Source organism: Pteropus alecto, unplaced genomic scaffold, assembly GCF_000325575.1.
Source record: "Pteropus alecto unplaced genomic scaffold, ASM32557v1 scaffold106, whole genome shotgun sequence".
NCBI classification, from domain to species: Eukaryota; Metazoa; Chordata; class Mammalia; order Chiroptera; family Pteropodidae; genus Pteropus; species Pteropus alecto.
In genome coordinates this window covers 17,524,915-17,526,559 of record NW_006442103.1, presented here as the reverse complement: position 1 = coordinate 17,526,559, position 1,645 = coordinate 17,524,915, and the positions used below count along the sequence as shown (strand labels likewise).

At 41.9% G+C, this 1,645-nt stretch overlaps 1 non-coding gene across 1 annotated transcript; it reads left to right on the top strand.

The window, feature by feature from the left end:
* The first annotated feature begins 422 nt into the window (after positions 1-422).
* Positions 423-541, top strand: LOC112469156. Its single transcript, XR_003042479.1, has one exon. It is a non-coding gene; the product is annotated as a 5S ribosomal RNA (ribosomal RNA).
* The last annotated feature ends 1,104 nt before the right edge of the window (positions 542-1,645 follow it).

Genomic DNA, 1,645 nt, shown 5'->3' with positions numbered 1-1,645 from the left:
TCCTTGCTGTTTTCAGCAGCACCAAGCACGTTCCCACTTGCTGTTCCCTCTGTCTAGAACTTTCCCCTTAGTTAATTGCACAATTCTTTTCCTCTCTTCATTCGTCTCTCCTCATAAGTTCTCTCCTTGGGGAGGGGTTCTCCAATCTCTCCAACTATCATAGAACCCCTTGCCGTCCCATTATTCTGCTTTATTTTTCTTCGTAACACTAATCGATACCTGACATTTAATTAGACAAATAGATAGAGCTTTAATTTCTATCTCCACAACTAGAACATAAGCTCTGTGAGGCCTGGGGACTTCCTCAGTTTTGTCCTGCCTAGTTCCAGCATAATATCTGGCATATTGAAATGTGCTCAACAATTTTTCTTAAATGAATGAATGCACAAGTAAATCAATATATATTTTTTAAATGATCCTGCGTCTACGGCCATGCCACCCTGAACGTGCCCGATCCCATCTGATCTTGGAAGCTAAGCAGGGTCGGGCCTGGTTAATACTTGGATGGGAGACCACCTAGGAAGACCAAGTGCTGTAGGCGTGAAAAATAAAAAATAAGGAATTGTAAGCCGACAAGTTCCTTGCAATCTGTGAGGTCAACCAAGGGTTGTCTCGCATAAAAAAAAAAAAAAAAAAAAAATGATTCTGAGATTCAGTTCATCTTCTAGGAGAATTCCAGCTCAATTTCTCTCCGTTTTCCCTAATTCTGTCTGATTTGTCTGCCTGGGTGTCCCTCCTGTGTTATAGGAAAGTAGTCACCATGTCTATTTTAATCTTTAAACCAGAAAGTGTTATGTATTTTAAGATTTTAAATATTACCTTCCATATCAGTTGGTTCGTTATAATCATTCTAATTGTTCATCTTTGAACTGGACCTTTTCTTCCTCCTCATGAGCTAACCAACAGTGTATTCAGTTTTGACCCCATCTGTACATTCATTAAAAGTTACCTCAAACACACCCCTCTGAATAACAGGAGAAACATGACTGTATCAAGGCCATCAATGTCATCTTGCCCGGCAAGATGTCACTGAGACAGTTTTTAAGCAGCGCTCAAAAACTGTCTGAGTGACATAAAAACAGAAGCCGTGCTGATGACACTGCCACTCGGCTACGTGATCTGTTTACAGCTCTACATGGATTCTGTTCTCTTTCAACAAGAAGTGCTTCGGGGGCCCCTCATTTTCTACAGCAGTGGTTCTCAAACTTCAGTGCACATCACAATCACCCGAGGGCTTGTTAAAATAGATTTTTGGACCCATGCCCAGAACGTCTGGTCCCGTAGGTCTGGGTAGGGCCTAAGATTTTACATTTCCAACACGTTCCCAGGTGAGGATGCTGCTGCTGGTCTGGAGACCAAATTTTGTGAACTACCACTGCATGTAATATGGTCCAAACACCTTCCCACAGGGTACAGGTCAGAACATCACGGCAGCTAAGGGTGTAAGGGACGTGGACAATCCTAGCTATGTGACTTTATGGAAGTGATTTTATCCCTTCTTGATTTCATTTCTTCATCTGTAAAATGAGGATGATTTTAATGGTAGTGCTTTCCTCGTGGATTTATTGCGAGGTCAGATGAGATAATACCTATAAAGCCCTTTAGCACAGGGCCAGATAGCATCATCAGTCTGTTAACTGTTCTG